We start from the raw sequence: 16596 nt of genomic DNA on the forward strand, positions 1-16596 counted from the left end.
TTGTTTCGGCGTCTGGTCTATTTTCTGCGCGAGCCGCAAGCGAATGTGTCAAGCTGGGTGACGGAGACAACAGCTGGGAGCAGGACCGCTTGTCGACCAGGCTGGAGAAATGCGCATCTGATGCCAACGCCCACTCGCAAAGAGGACAGCTGCAGTGGTGTTTTGTTTTTTTTTCTCCACAATCGAATATCAATTTTCACATTCGAAGGTACATTTTTTTTTCAAATTCGAATTTAAATTCGAATTTAGAATATTGGTTGACAGCCCTATTGCCAACAGTGTAAAACATAAAGAAATGTAAAGTTTTACTGTATCTGCAACTTGATAACGTATGAATGTTACATATGATATGTGGTTTGCAGAAATGTACAAGGCCAACATTTATTCTTTTGATTGGCTTGTTTACTCGTGCATAATAGGTTGCAACATAAGCTGATCTAATTCACTTTTATTCTGTAATTGGGAAGGGTAACAACAATTGCAGGACTTAAAAAGACAAAAAAAGTTAAGCATATAATTGCACATAAAATAGTGAATGGTAGTTTGGGCTCAATGAATTCACACAAGTCTCAACTTTCCAGTCACACCCAATTGATGCAATTGCAAGACTGTATAGGGACCCCAGTATGCATGGGACTAGCATACAGTGGGAATGCTTGTAAAGAGAAGACTGGTGGGTACCCACCTAGCCCATTTTCATCCAGATATCTTAAGATAAGTGGTCAAGGGACCCCTTTAAAAATGGCCATGGCAGTTTTTCCTTCACCAAAATTTAGCTTAAAGCATCATTTAGTCTCCTCCTTAGCAGGCTAGCATGAAATTGTTGGTACCAATGGATGCATTAGTTCAGCTGTTTTTTAAAACGTTTTGTGCCCATGGCACACCAAAGCGCAAGCCAAAATCTCCTGTATTTATATTTGTGCACAAAAGATTCTATAATGTCTGTTATCATTGTTATCATGATATAAGATAATAAAAATAAGAAATCATCAATCATCATCAATCCGACGTCCCACTCACAGCTTTCTCCTTTTAAATGTTAACACACCCGCTGCCAATCAGGGTTTCTGATGTGTCACACATTTACAATTCCCATGTGCAAACAGCGACAAATAGGTTCCCTGTGAAGGTTTTTAAAATTATATTAAAGTACATGTTTTAGCTAGTTTTCGTCTTTATTAGAAAATGGGTGTGCACAACGTACTGATACAGTCAGTTAAAAATTCAGTTGTAACTTTTTGTGTAGGCCCAGTTGAATATTGTAACAACAATATGTGGTTATCACAAAATCCCATGGCACACCTGGACTGGCATCATGGCATTTGAGAAACACTGCATTAGGTTGTGTAGTTTCCCATGATACCACTACTTTCACTAGCTTCCCGAAACAGTCTTGCAATTGCATCAGTTGTGTCTAACTGGAATGCTGAGAATCATGTGAAATTAATGAACCAAATAGTATTCATGTGTGTTTATTTTAGCCCCCACGGAAGCCATTTCATTGTGTGCAAATGTTTACTTGATACCAAATCACAGCATAGATTTTTCTATAGTGTTCCTCAAGGTGTTAGTGTCTTAATGTGGTGTTCTGGAGGGATTTTTGAGCAATTTTATCAATTCTCGAGTGATAAAAAGTTCTTAAATTTAGTCCCAAATCTGTATAATAGATGGTATCAGTCCAAAAAGTTATGAGACATAAATAAGCATGGGAAATACAATCATAGACTTCCATCATAATGTTTTAAACCCCTATACAGCAGTAGCAGCTCGTGGTGAAATAGGGTGGGAGGGCTAACGCATTAGGCTTATGGCCTATACTGATCAATAGTTCAGCTGCAGTAACAGTAACATCACATCGAGACAAAGTACCAGGTTACAGCAACAATGCACTACAACAAAACTAGAGAATTAGGCTAACTACAAAAATGTTCTGATGCCAAAAGCTCTCTCTCTCTCTCTCTCTCTCTTTCTCTCTCTCTCTCACACACACACACACACACACACACACACACAGACTATTTTCCGCTGTACACACAGATAGGAAAGGTAAAGAAAGGAAAAGAGAAATGCTTCTTTAATAAAAGGTTATGGTTTGGGCCTAGGGATGGGCATTATGGCCTAAAATCAATACCACGGTATTATTTTGAGGGGATGCGGTGACGGTATGATATCGCGGTATCGTCTTCTCTCCTTTTTTTACACCTTAAACAATTTAAAAAGCCATAGAAGTCTAGGATGGAAACGATTTATCATCATAAGTAAAACGGTTGCTAATCCATCTTTTATTGTGTATAAAACGTTATATAGGCTATAAACGTTAGAGGGAAGAGGGAGGGCTGGCGGCTCCCGGGTCCCCTTCTACCGCGGCCCTGGGTTTGGTGCGGTCGGCCAGGTCACCTCCATCACGTCGAGGGACGTGCATGAGGCTGGCCGGCCGCCGGGCCCCGCTCTGCCGTTGTAGCATGGGTACCGCGGCTCATGTTTACTGCGGTAAGTTACCGTCACCGCGAATACTACTTAAATAATACCTAGCCCTATTTGAAGAGAAGCTCACATCGACGGCCTTTCTGGGATGCAAACAGGTTAATCACCAAGTCATTTAAGTCCGATGATTTTTGGATGAGGTCCCACATGATAGACAGCACTTAAAATAATCCACCTCTTTCAGCATGATGCTAACGCAATTCGCAAGACACAAAGCTCACTCTGCCACTACAGTAACAGCGGGCAGGCCCTCACTGTATTTCCAAGCACTGTCATTGGCCAGAAGTCAGTGGCCTGGGCTGAATTAATTTAGCCCAACTGGACAGTAAATCAAGGGGGCTTGTCATGACACCTGTCACTCACGATGTGACAACAATGATTGGAAGCTGATTCTAGGAGTATGGGCTGTAAAAAATCAGCCCATTTAGATAAATCCTGCGTTTTTGTGACTATTTTAGTGCTGTTGCTGCTATAGGTTCCACCAAAAACAATCAATTCTAAGGTTCAATAACTAATATTTTAATATTTTCTTTAATTTAATAATTTTCTCGTCGTTATTGTAAGAGATAGGCTAGCCCATTTATACCAGCCGTCTCTGCTATACAGTCTAAACTTTCAAAGTTTGAACAGGCACTAAACCAAAACACAATGTGTAATAGCCTCTGGATTTTTATTTAGAAATACTAGACCCCCAGTGGTAAGCTGCATCTCAAATTAACCTTCAGGTACTCAGCTTTTCGATGATATATACCATTTCTATGAGGCATATACTGTTGACCTGCTATCTCCCTTTAAAGATCCCCGGTCTCCCCTACAAAAGACAAAAATAGGCCTATGGTGTGTCTCAGAGGGTTAAAGCCAACACAAGCAAGAACAAAGAGTACAGCAATAAATCATAATCTAGATAATAATTAGAATAAAGAGCCAATTACACAAATCAATTAATAAGTAACAGAGGGAAGAAGCAATATACAAATGTTAAAAGCGGCATGTGTAGCAGCTGACATTGTTTAAATGTGGTTGCATGCACAGACTGGAATCTAATTTCCTATCATTAAATACACAGGATGAAAAGAGCCTCTAAAAATATAATTCAAGGGCCTGGTGTGGTTAGGGATGTTAGAGGTTGCAGACATCGAGGTCAGAACATTGTACATTAATTAATTTCCCCCCGCATGCAGAAATTATCTTATTAATCTCTGTTAACCATGGACAAAACTGACTATGGTGCTGTAATTACTCTACCACACCCTCGAAATGACAGACTGCGTGTTGAAATCTCCACCATTGTGCAGTTTCACAAAGACATAAATGAATACAGAAGATTGCAGAGTGTTTTGATGTCCAAATGCATATACTGTCAACTGACTATTATAGCTATTTCTGCTTTTGTGTGACAGTAAGGACCTTTTATGTTGAAGCAGTGCTATATAGATGAAATGGTTTGAACATACAGATGGCTACAGGGCCAGAGGCATACAATGCAAAACATGGGAGAGATTTCAGATCAGTAAAAATATCTATAATCTCATGGTTATGCAATAGGTCTTTGTATTCTCCTTCATTACAGTGTGTTTGAACAACAGCATCTCTCACAACAACCACTGTTTCTCAGGAATCTTTGTCTCTCTGTGAATGCACAGTCGTAGCTGTTAAACTAATGGTGTGATGAGGATGACCAATTGCTGTGTGGGGAAGAGCATTTGCCAAATGTCATTTTTCAAAAGACCAGCATCCTGTGGTTTTTGTGAGTAGTGTGCAATCAGTTTAAAAAACTGACAAGCTGATCTAGGTACAGTTTGATGGACAGGACAAGATTAAAACTGAAAATAATTATTAACATGCAAGCAGGATTGTAATTCTTGTAATATTTTGTAAAAATATATTTTTTTTAAATAAACTTTATTCGAGTGTTTTTGCAAGTTGAAATCACCTGGTCTGTTTGTTTTGGAGAGGAAGAGACCTCTGTGGATAATTTGGCTTCTGGTAAAAACCTCCTGTACGATGAATATTTAAGGAATTCTAACCGGGAGAAGTTTCAGCTGGTTGCAATCTGCAATTATCACCACTAGATGCCACTAAATCTCCATAAATCGTACACACAGTTCCTTTAATCTAAAGTTTCCCTTCTTACAACCACATAATTTATATTTCTTTTAGCAACAGTATTTCTATGAAATAATCATGCACAGTGAGTTCACAGTAGCAGCTGCAAGTAATGGTGTGATCTTTATGGTCAGCTCGGTCTCACTATGAATTTGTCGAAGGCTACTGCTTGGTCAGTGACTTCCAGCATTAGACACCAAGGAAAAAAGCTGTCCTTTCATGGTGGCATGTTGCGAGGCTGGTCACCGTTATTGTGTAACGCATTAGGAGGAAACATGGTGGGACAACAATGAAGGTTAAGGTAGCGGAAGGCAGGCGGGAGGGGTGGTGAATGGGTCCAACAACCACTGACTTCCGTTGGGGAGGCCAATATTCGCTTAAAGCCAAACCCTGTTCTTTTTTCCTAAACCCAACCACGTGAAAACGGAAATTTATTTCGAAAAACACATAATGCATGTAACAGGCATAACTTGACACGCCGTCCCAAAAACAACCAATGCACCCAGCGTACCTTGCACAATATATGTCAACGTAGAAAGTCCATGACCAAACATCGATATGTGATGAGGTTGGAGTGAGAATGTGTTGTGATGGTTTTTAGTTTTGCCAAATGTCCATTTGTGAAGTCTATCAGTATCACTCTTAATTTAAAATTAAACAAGGACTAAAAATCCATGAACCTCAAGTTGTATTTGCCAGTGCTATATGAAGCCTCCTGCGCATCTTCGTAAGAAGTAAATTTTACATTTCAAACTGACTAACCACTGTTATTTTATTTCCATGTAACAAGTCATATAAAATGTAAACATGCCTTTTTGCTATTTTTATACACTGCCTTGCTTCTATATTGGGCCATTTTTTTGGCATTTTTCCTTAAAAATGACAAATGATTAACTGATCAAATTAGTCCAGTTAATTCTAATCAGTTTTAGAGAATAACACGCCAACATTTTTAAGTGGTAAAAACCCTAATTTCCACTTTCAGACCCGCAGAATAACATCCAGCAGATTTAATAAATTTAAGAATTTTTGAAAAGTTGCTATATATAGTACAGGCCAAAAGTTTGGACACACCTTCTCATTCAATGCATTTTCTTTATTTTCATGACTATTTACATTGTAGATTCTCACTGAAGGCATCAAAACTATGAAGGAACACATGTGGAGTTATGTACTTAACAAAAAAAGGTGAAATAACTGAAAACATGTTTTATATTCTAGTTTCTTCAAAATAGCCACCCTTTGCTCTGATTACTGCTTTGCACACTCTTGGCATTCTCTCCATGAGCTTCAAGAGGTAGTCACCTGAAATGGTTTTCCAACAGTCTTGAAGGAGTTCCCAGAGGTGTTTAGCACTTGTTGGCCCCTTTGCCTTCACTCTGCGGTCCAGCTCACCCCAAACCATCTCGATTGGGTTCAGGTCCGGTGACTGTGGAGGCCAGGTCATCTGCCGCAGCACTCCATCACTCTCCTTCTTGGTCAAATAGCCCTTACACAGCCTGGAGGTGTGTTTGGGGTCATTGTCCTGTTGAAAAATAAATGATCGTCCAACTAAACGCAAACCGGATGGGATGGCATGTCGCTGCAGGATGCTGTGGTAGCCATGCTGGTTCCGTGTGCCTTCAATTTTGAATAAATCCCCAACAGTGTCACCAGCAAAACACCCCCACACCATCACACCTCCTCCTCCATGCTTCACAGTGGGAACCAGGCATGTGGAATCCATCCGTTCACCTTTTCTGCGTCTCACAAAGACACGGCGGTTGGAACCAAAGATCTCAAATTTGGACTCATCAGACCAAAGCACAGATTTCCACTGGTCTAATGTCCATTCCTTGTGTTTCTTGGCCCAAACAAATCTCTTCTGCTTGTTGCCTCTCCTTAGCAGTGGTTTCCTAGCAGCTATTTGACCATGAAGGCCTGATTGGCGCAGTCTCCTCTTAACAGTTGTTCTAGAGATGGGTCTGCTGCTAGAACTCTGTGTGGCATTCATCTGGTCTCTGATCTGAGCTGCTGTTAACTTGCGATTTCTGAGGCTGGTGACTCGGATGAACTTATCCTCAGAAGCAGAGGTGACTCTTGGTCTTCCTTTCCTGGGTCGGTCCTCATGTGTGCCAGTTTCGTTGTAGCGCTTGATGGTTTTTGCGACTCCACTTGGGGACACATTTAAAGTTTTCCAGACTGACTGACCTTCATTTCTTAAAATAATGATGGCCACTCGTTTTTCTTTAGTTAGCTGATTGGTTCTTGCCATAATATGAATTTTAACAGTTGTCCAATAGGGCTGTCGGCTGTGTATTAACCTGACTTCTGCACAACACAACTGATGGTCCCAACCCCATTGATAAAGCAAGAAATTCCACTAATTAACCCTGATAAGGCACACCTGTGAAGTGGAAACCATTTCAGGTGACTACCTCTTGAAGCTCATCGAGAGAATGCCAAGAGTGTGCAAAGCAGTAATCAGAGCAAAGGGTGGCTATTTTGAAGAAACTAGAATATAAAACATGTTTTCAGTTATTTCACCTTTTTTTGTTAAGTACATAACTCCAAATGTGTTCATTCATAGTTTTGATGCCTTCAGTGAGAATCTACAATGTAAATAGTCATGAAAATAAAGAAAACGCATTGAATGAGAAGGTGTGTCCAAACTTTTGGCCTGTACTGTATATATATATATATATATATATATATATATATAAATATAAACCATGAAATAAACATACATGTACATACAAACATACAAGTATGTGATTTTTAAATTGGGTCAGGTTGCACTGACGTTTTTTTAAAGGTATGTGTTACAGCTGTGTATGCATTGTGTGCTGCTGTCCTTTCTCCCTCCTTTGTAGATCTACCCAGGTGTGCTGCATTACCTAACGATGTGCAGCACACCTGGCATGGAGGAGGTGCTTAAGAGCTCCTGTGCCAGCAGCAGAGGAGAGAGGCTCTGGTGTTGGGACTGCTGGTGCTGCTGCCTCTCACCGAGGGATTTTTGTTGTCTTGTTTGCTTGTTTTCAAGATAATAAATCCCATGGATTTGAGTGTTTTAAAGGTGATTATTATGGGTCAGTGTTGGAGATTTGTTAGCCCCATAGGGCCGCCTAAGGGTGGGGCATAACAGTATACTATGCAAGATTTCCCTAAAAATCAATCTACAACTCATACAGAAGTAATTCCTTTCAATCAACTTGAACAGCAACCTTTTTTTGTGTTGAGGACCCCTAAGTTGACACATATCAGGTCACAGACCCCCATTTGATAAGATTTCACTTCAGGGGTCTCCATCTGAAAAGATTTTGGTTGTCAGATATGATTAAGACGAGAATTCAACAGTTGTCAACTACAGTTGAAGAGATAACCTTAGGAGAGAATGAAACCTATCATAAGAATAGTTACTCTTTAGACCGTTATGTAAAGAGTGAAAATTAAGTTTCCCATTTTCTTTGGACCCCCTGGAACTCCTTCAAGGACCCTGCTAGTCCTCAGACCTCTGGTTAAGAGCCACTGCACTAAAAATGTGTGGTGGTGTATTAATCTGCAGAGACTCTGCCCTCTGCCTGTATTTTATTCATATTTTGCTGTATTTGGGACAATCCACGACAAAGTGCACAGGTGAGGTCGGGGCTTTACAAAAAGGTGGTCAACAGGCACCAGACTGTAGCATGCATCCAAGAAAGCTTTGGACAAAGCGGCAAAAACAACAACAAAAAACAAAAACATAAATATATCTATCTATATATATCTATATCTATATCTATATACATCTATATCTATATATATCTATATCTATATCAAAATATATATATATATATATATAGTGAGACGAAATGTCCAGCAAACAAAGCTGCGGTTGGCTATCACTTTTGCTGGTGGTACTTTTTACAAAATAGTAAGCACACTGGGGTCCAGACTTGGATCAGAATCTGCGTATCAGATGTGGGCATTTTAATGGAAGTATTAAGTAGAAATGAAATGTAAAAAGGATGTCTTAGGCTGAAATGGGAGTACAGTGCAATACCAGACAAGCTCTCATTTCTCTGGACTTCGAAAAGCAAAATCATTATTACAGAAAAAAGACCACATACAAATTCATAGAAACGTTATAATACTTTAAGAAAAGAAAAAAAAATTCTTGAATGTACACAGGGATACATTGACCCTGAGCTCTCTCAGGTGAGTGGTCATATACTTTCAGTGATCATTTATGTCGCATTAATTTGGCATTTTGTCCAAAGTGACTAACAATAAGTGCATAAAGAACAATAGGTGTAAACAAACAGTTGAAATGTGTATTGCTGCTGACTTGTTACTGCCATTCATAATTTAATGTGTTTTTAATGTAGCACTGAGTTAGGTAGCAACTGCACATACTACTTGCATTATTCCATTCAAAATGAAGTGGAAAAAAAAGGAACACCTTAAAAGCTTTTTATTAACTCCGATAATGGATGCAGCCATTGTCCAAAACATTTATGAGACGAATATTGCTGCAGTCATTAAAGGAAATAATCAAATAAAAGTTGTGCCTGACTGGAAAGCTTTGAAAGGCTGGAACAAACTTCTTGTCTGTTGTGTCACAGAGAGAAACATGCACAATTAGACACAGAGGAAATGATAATGACGGTGCTGCTCTATCAAAATGGCAGGAAGAATGCAAAGCATTGTTTGGACTTGTTTGTATTGTGGGATTCAGCCTAACAGGGCTTTCACAAAAGTTCAACACTGTGCAGAGTATGGTCATTATTTCTAATTTCTATTATTTCCAGTTTGGGCAGCTGCATGGGCTGGAGTGCTGATTTAATGCCAGGTTTCTGACCTCCATGTGTGTACAAAAGGATTTCGGCACTGGCAGAGGCGGACGTTATGGCGGCAAAATTTTACTGTAGAGAAGAATGAGCCAGAAATTAAATTTTGACCTACTCATAAAAACAGCTTCATAGCAATACTAGAGGTCAAAAACTCCACTGGGAGAACTGTTAGGACCAGGGGTGGATCACAGGGTGGTGAGAGGGTAGCATGGAGACTTTAAATGAACAGTTTGGATTTTTTGAAAGGGCCAGTGTGTAATATTTGGCATGGTTTATTGTCAAATCTGAATCTGAATCTGGATATTCTACCCATTAATATGTTTATATAAGTGTATAATCGCTATAAAATAAAATTCGTTTGGTTTTCGTAGCCTTATAATTATGCTTTCATATATATATATATATATATATATATATATATATATATATATATATATATATATATATATATATATATATGTGTGTGTATATATATATATATATATGTGTGTGTATATATATATATATATATATATATATATATATATATATATATATATATATATATATATATATGTGTGTATATATATATATATATATATATATATATATATGTGTGTATATATATATATATATATATATATATGTGTGTATATATATATATATATATATATATATATATATATATTTATATATGTGTATATATATATATATATATATATATATATATATATATTTATATATGTGTATATATGTGTATATATATATATATATATATATATGTGTATATATATATATATATATATATATATATATATATGTATAGCAAGGGCCTTGCTTTAGAGAGGTCACCATCTTGCGCCGCCATGTATGTATGGCAGCCCGAGCGGACAATCCAGCCAGCCAGAGAACGCGTTTCGCGTGTATAAATAAACCAACGAAGACAGCGGAAGGAAGGAAGAAGGAGGAGGAAACAGCAGAGAGTGTTAGTAGTTCGTCGATAGAGAGTAGTGAAAAGTTATAAAGTTTGCAAATGGACCACACTTACCACGCAACAGGAGAGAATGAACCCGAACCGTCATCTGCGAGGAAAAGAAGACGCAACTTCACTCCTTGTGATGCACTCTCTGCGGCGCTTTTCCTCCTGATGATATATCTCCCCAATGATGGTAGCACTGAATCCCATTCTGTGCAGCAAAATGTGCAGCCCGCTCAGCATCCAAGTTCCTCATCTGTATGCTCCAGCTCAAACAGGTATGGCTTTGGGTCTGTGTCCGCTACAAGAAACTCTTCAAAATTGCGTTCAAAGTCGTCCATTGCAGCTACTATAGTCCAGAGATATTGCTAGGCTAAATAAACAGCTGAGCTCTGTTTACCGGCTACGCTGTCAGTCAGTGTGCGGACTGCAGATTGGTGGAGCAGAGAGGGGAGGGGGTACCCGCTTGGTGTTGTAAACGAGAATGTGTGTATGAAGTGTGTGTGTTATGCTAGAAGAGTCAGAGTTTGGGACGGAGTCTTTTACCCCCTGGAGTGTTATCGGAATTTTTGGACTGCTCAAATAAACGGGCCTTTTTCCCGAACGCTACTCTGGTCTCCTGCTCGTGAGGGATTCATTACAATATCGTAACATGGCTTAGATTTCTATATAAACATTCACCTCGTCGCTAGATAGACCTACTCCTGAAAAACTCGTGTCTGCGCAAGGCTTTTTGAAGTGGGGTTGTATGAGGCACTTATCCATAATCAGTGTATTATCTAGAGATGATGTCAGTCGGCATGCCTCCAGTTTGGAGAACCAGGCAGGAGTGCGCCCACTGAAGCTAAGCAATGTACCGCTGTGGATGAGGGAGCAAAACATATTTTAGCCACCTAAAAATCAGTTTAAATGTGCACTCTATTGGGAATATTTTCACCTATTTACCTTTCTGTCAGACAGCCCGTTTCAACAGGGAAGCCATCTATGCCCTCCTCAAAGCTACCAGACTCCGTAATTTTACCTCACTGAACACAGGAGCTGCTGGTTGAAATCTGCTTAGATTAGTTTGTTTGTGTTGTTGTGTGACTTTGGTGAATCTGAACTAACTCTTTGAAATACCAAAGTCACACAATAACACAAACAAACTTACTGATCAATGCAGCGGTAGACCAGCAGCTCCTGTGATGTAAAATTACTTTTTTTTGTCAATGGAGTCTGGCTTCGAAGAGAGTGATTTTCCTGTTGGAAATTGCTGTTTCACAGAAATGTAAAGCAGTGAAAATATTTGAAATATAGTATACTCTTAAATTGATATTGAGGTTTTTAAAGTTGCTAAAATATGTTTTGTTGCTGCACCCCTCCACAGTGGTAGATTGAACTGAGCCAGAAGGTCAAGTTTTCGATTTTCTCATCCATCTACATCCAAACCCTCACCTATAGTCATGAGCAATGAGTACCAAAAGAAGGAGATCGCAGACACAAGCAGCTGAAATGAGCAACCTCCGTGGGGTGGCTGGGCTCAGCCTTAGAGATAGGGTAAGGAGCACAGACATCTGAAGGGAGCTCGGACTAGAGTCGCTGCTCCTTACAATCGAAAGGGGTCAGTTGAGGTGGTTCGGGCATCTGATCAGAATCCCTCCTGGGCACCTCCCTTTGGAGGTGTTCTGAGCATGTCCCACTGGCAGGAGGCCCCGGGGCAGACCCAGAACATGCTGGAGGGATCACATATCTCATCTGGCCTGGGAACGCCAGTTGCTAGGGAGAGGGATGTCTGGAGCACTTTGCTGAGCCAGCTGCCCCCGCAACCCGGGTTTGAATAAGCAGTTGAAAATGGATGGATGGATGGATGGATGGATGGATGGATGGATGGATGGGTATAGATATAGATATGCTAAATTACCCACAAACAATCACAGATAACCTATTAATATTTGCTCATGAACTTAAAAACAAGGAGCAAAATCTCCATCACACTCTGGAAAAATCTACTAATCAAATCCATATCAATGGAAGAAACAAGCTGCTGATTTTGACATAACCTGGAACCCATTCATCAATACCCTCAATCCTTAATACTCCTACTTGTATCCCTCCCTGATACGCATACTCTTTTTATTATTACTATTTACTTACTTACTTTCTTATTTCTTTTCTTCCTTCTAAATGAACTATGACTATTATAATGTGATTATTTTATTACATTGTCATGGAAATTACTGATTGTGGTATTATATTATATTATATTATATTATATTACATTATATTATATTATTGTTGTTTGTGATGTTATTATTACCAATATTGTCATTATCATCATCATTACAGTTACTATCGTTACTGCTGGTCCTTTTTACTGTGGATTTTAGTATTATGGGTATAATAATAATTGTCATAAATATAATAATCTTCTTCTTCTTCTTTTTTTTGAGTATACATTCATAATGTATAGTTATATAAAATATAAATTCATATTTTAATTCAAAAACATTGCATTATTGTGGCACATATATGAAGCATTAAATAGGAATACTAAAAAAAGTGGTATTAGATGGTATTAGAAATCAACAGATCAATTAATTTCCAAATTTTCAAACAACTCTTACAATTCAATTTTTTTTATTTTTATTTTTTATTTTTGAAACATAAACACTGTGGCCAGAACTGTTTTTTAATCATTCAAATTGGCTATAGAGATGTACATATAAAGGTGATATTCACCAGTTAAGTCACTTCTACTCAGTGAGGCCGCACATGCAGTGTTTGGCGATGATCCAAGATAGCCAGTGTTGCTGATTAAATGGCCAAAAGAGCTTCAATTTAGAATAGTGAAGGTGCAAACTATCAAGACAGCTTTGAATGTCACTGCATTGAGGAATTTTGAGTCTTTTTGTTTAGGGCTTGGAGCGAGAGATTTCAGTGCCTTTTTAACTGTGTGCTTTGGTGTGTTGCACTTGGAGGACTGATCTAAAACTTGGACATGTTTATCTGCAGTATGAGCACTTTCAGAGATGTTGGTAGCTGCAGGCAATCAGGAGACATTTGTGAGCAGCGCTGAATATCTGGGTTAGGTTTAATCCATCCCTCACACAATCAAACACCAGTTACTATTACTAATCAAAACACGCTTCAACAAAACAACCTGCCACTCTCCATCTGCAGCCATTCTGTATTTCCTCTAGTGGAAGCTGGCAACCCTACACACACATTTAGCAGGGAAAAAGCAGTAGTTGAGTGCGGCTGGGACCAGGAGCGGGAGAGGCTACATAGAAGCTGCCAGGGCCAGGAGAAAACATAGCTGCCGGCCGCTGCAGGGACAGCTAGGGGGACAGGCACCACACTGTCAAAGCTGTTTGTTTCTTATTCCAAGGTTCCTGCACATTTTCCATCTCAAAAATCCATAATATTCAAGACTCAAATTCTAGACTTGTTTTTTAGATTTTTCTGACCATATTTGACATCTGAGCACAAACAGCTGGATAATTATTTTGTCAATAAACGTTTTTAAAATTAAAAAATTCAACAATCTACATTAATGGTAGATTCTGACTATGTGTGCTGTTGTGTTGCTAAATAATTGCCAGGATATTGTAGGTAGGTACAGTAGCTCAAATGAATCAATGAACACCAAAGCTAGACAAGTTCAATGCACAGCAGAGGATGCTGTGACAACACAACAGTGCTCTTGCTCTCTTGTGTGTGTGTGTGTGTGTGTGTATGTGTGTTAATATATTAAATCAGACTTTCACTCAATATATTTAAACTTTAATTTAATATATTCGGACTGTCTGACTTTCATTCAGTATCTTTAAACGTTCATAAAATAAATTCAGACTTTCTGAATTTCATTTATGTTTATTAGATGGTGCAAAACTGAGGTGCCACCTCAACTGCCATCTCCAAGTATATCCACTCCTGATTAGGACAAAAAATCTTAGGGCACTGACAAACCAAGGTGCCCAACAATGTCAGGCCATTGGCGGGCATCTGACACCCTAGTTTGTGGCTCACAGTGTTGGCAGTAGTCAGCCTTTGTTGCCCTTTGTCAGCAGTTTTTTCAGCTAATTCAGCATTTTGAATTACTGGCAAAGCCCATTGGAGAGTGAAATCACTCTAACTGGCAGTTCAGCTCAGTGCATGAGAAGGGAAACGGAAGTGAGGAAAGTAAACAAACAGCTAAAGTCAAGAGGGAGTGAGATCAAAACAAACTAGTTACACTGGATTATGTTTTTAATCACTGAGCTATTTAACAGAAGCGGTTCATAACTGTTTGTATTATTGTTCACTAGTGGATGTAAATATTTGTCTTTTTGACGTTGGGTTGTTGATGTGCTAACTGGCTAACTAGCATCTTAAATCCGTCCTGTCGGTCTTCCAGTTAAATCCCCTCATGCAGGCACAAAATGTATATGTTAGTTGGCCGTTGGCTGTCATCTTTGTTGTGTGTTCAAATGCAACTTTTGGCTGAGACACAGACGACGTGAGGCAACGCAACAGTCAGCCTTTGTCGCCAACTAGCTCTTTGATGTCAGTTTAGTCTGTCTGGGCCTTTATTGCTGTTTCGACTTCAAACAACCTTGCTCAATCTTTCCACTCATGTGCATTTAGTCTGGAGTCCCCACAGACATGATCTGAAGAACACTTTAACTCACATGCCTCATGTAGCTGTTTTAAATCCTGCTATTAGACAGAAAACAAAGATGGAAGTCTGATCTTCACTGATAATATTTATGCAAAAGCTCCCTTTCATGCACAGAGGAATGCTTTCATTGGTGCAGCCCTTGGTAAGTGTAACCGTGGTTATTTTTGGCACCTGATCCAAAAAAATCTGTGTTGCTCAGCTCTGCAGGAAAATAAACTTGATCATATTGCCTGCAGCATGAATGCATGATTAGTAACTGCAGAAGTATCGCAAGTTGAGCTTCTATTGTACCAACATTCATAAAAGAAAGACATAATACTGCAGAGGAAAGTTAAAAACATGTTTTTTGGTGTGTTACAGAAAAGTAAACAAGCTGAACTAGTCTTTTATTTACTCCCCCTCTCCCTCGACTCTGATCTGATTACCAATATGGAGCTAATGTAGCATTGGCTCTGTCAGTCATTTGTCATAAGTTGGTCGCAGGTCTGGTTTCCTGTCTCTGTGTTGGACGTGCAGTGGCAAAGTCTGTACATCAGCTCTACGTCTATACATCAACTCCCGGCGCCTCATCTTGTTTGGAAATGAAAGTCTTTATTATTGATTTTGGCTCAGACTGTACATCCGTCTCCAATTTGTACCCCATCCCTCCTTGTCTAAAGCACACTATATTAAGCCAACTATCCATCTCCAGGCCTTGCTCACCATCTGTGCATGTGTGTGAATTTATAAGTGTGAGTGTGTGTGTGTGTGTGTGTGTGTGTGTGTGGCTGAGTGGGTGCGTAGTATGATTTTTTGTTTATCTTACATGTTTAAGCCTTCATGATATAATTTAGGAATGGCTCATGACCTGGGGTTAGTGTAAAAATTTGTGTTCTTTAGGATTCAGGGGCGGTTGTGATCATAAGATTTAAACCGGTTGTAAAAATAGCAGGTTGTAAAGCAAGAAAACACACATACATACATAAAACACTTAAATGTCTTATTTTACTTTTAAATCTTTGCCCTCCTCTGCAAATTTATTTCTATCTGCCCATTACGTCTTGCTGGCGGTTGACCCTTTGCCAAAATACTTCATCAGCCTGTGTGACTGGGTGGTTGTCAGTTATATTTCACTGACTAACGGGGAAAAAACGGATTGAGAAAGTGAATAGAAAATGCTTTATTCCCTTAGCAACATCACTACTGAAGGTCAGAATGCAGAAAATGTTTCCTCTCCAACCTCTTCACTCATCTGAAAGCCTGTATTGTTGAAATTATATATAATACTCTGCTCTGAGGATAAAGCACCAACCATTTAAGGTGCAGTGGTCTTTTAAACGTTCTCTCCTCTCAAACTATCTATTGTTAAAGTGACCTCAAGGCAGTTTACATCTGACTTTATATCTGAGAAAAACAAGACGTGATTGATTTATTGACTGATGAAAAAGAGACACTTTATACAGAGCCAAGGTCAGGTTGTTTTGCTCTCTGTGTCTCTGTTAAACACAAAGGGCAGCAAAACACATGTTACCTGTAACAAACTGAACTGGTCAAGGTTGGGAATGTTTGATATTAAACACCCAGAATGCATTGTGGGCATTCTGAGGGCTCAAGAGCTGCAG

The sequence above is a fragment of the Epinephelus lanceolatus genome, chromosome 24 (genome assembly GCF_041903045.1).
Source record: "Epinephelus lanceolatus isolate andai-2023 chromosome 24, ASM4190304v1, whole genome shotgun sequence".
NCBI lineage: Eukaryota > Metazoa > Chordata > Actinopteri > Perciformes > Serranidae > Epinephelus > Epinephelus lanceolatus.